This window comes from Sorex araneus, chromosome 2 (genome assembly GCF_027595985.1).
Source record: "Sorex araneus isolate mSorAra2 chromosome 2, mSorAra2.pri, whole genome shotgun sequence".
Taxonomy (NCBI): Eukaryota; Metazoa; Chordata; class Mammalia; order Eulipotyphla; family Soricidae; genus Sorex; species Sorex araneus.
The window spans coordinates 268,332,600-268,333,523 of NC_073303.1; the positions used below are offsets into that span (position 1 = coordinate 268,332,600).

At 47.7% G+C, this 924-nt stretch overlaps 1 non-coding gene across 1 annotated transcript; it reads left to right on the forward strand.

Annotated features, from left to right (window-relative positions):
- The first annotated feature begins 296 nt into the window (after positions 1-296).
- LOC129402860 (U6 spliceosomal RNA) lies at positions 297-402 on the forward strand. The gene has a single exon (XR_008628896.1). It is a non-coding gene; the product is annotated as a U6 spliceosomal RNA (small nuclear RNA).
- The last annotated feature ends 522 nt before the right edge of the window (positions 403-924 follow it).

Genomic DNA, 924 nt, shown 5'->3' on the forward strand with positions numbered 1-924 from the left:
CTTTGTGCTCAATATCTCTGTACTGGTGTTTTATGCTACAAATAATTTTCTACTGTCAACAGTATCCCTTTGGTGGTATCCCTTTTCTTACGGGTTCTAGCTGTAGCCATTGCAGTGAAACATAAACTCAGCCCCTTCTTCTGAGGAGAGAGTCCTCATGATGAAGTACGTAACCTCCATCCCTCGGTCCCCTCTTCTGTCTTGTACATCTTGGGGGTGCTGAGACATGAGAAGATTTCCACTCACCGGCTTCTTATCAATCACCGTCTCTGATGCCTTTTCACAAGGCAAGGTCAGTGCTCGCTTCGGCAGCACATATACTAAAATTGGAACGATACAGAGAAGATTAGATGGCCCCTGCGCAAGGATGACACACAAGGCAAGGTCAGTCAAGGCTGGCATGACTCCAAGCCAGATGTAAGCTTCAGGGGCAGAAAACATGTGGCAGCGTCAAATCGATGCTAAAGCAGGTAGGGTTTGATCGTGGACATCCCAGAGGGTCTCCTGAGCATGCTAGAGGAGTGATTCCTGAGCACAGAGCCAAGAGTAACTCCCTGAGCAATGACAGGTGTGTCCCTGGGGTCAAGATGGAGAGTGAAAGGAGGTGCTGACTCTCCAAGCCGCAGGCTGTTCTCATGCACAATTCCTGGAATCAAAGTGCTGAGAAACTTCATTTTTATTTTCTTATAAAGGTCTATATAATACATGTATATTTTCTCAGAATAGAACTTCTATGGCTGGAACGATAGCACAGCACCTAGGGCACTTGCCTTGCACACAGCCAATCTGGGTTCGATTCCTCCACCCCTCTTGGAGAGCCTGGCAAACTACCGAGAGTATCTCACCCTCATGGCAGAGCCTGGCAAGCTACCCGTGGCGTATTCGGTATGCCAAAAACAGTAACAAGTTTCACAATGGAGACGT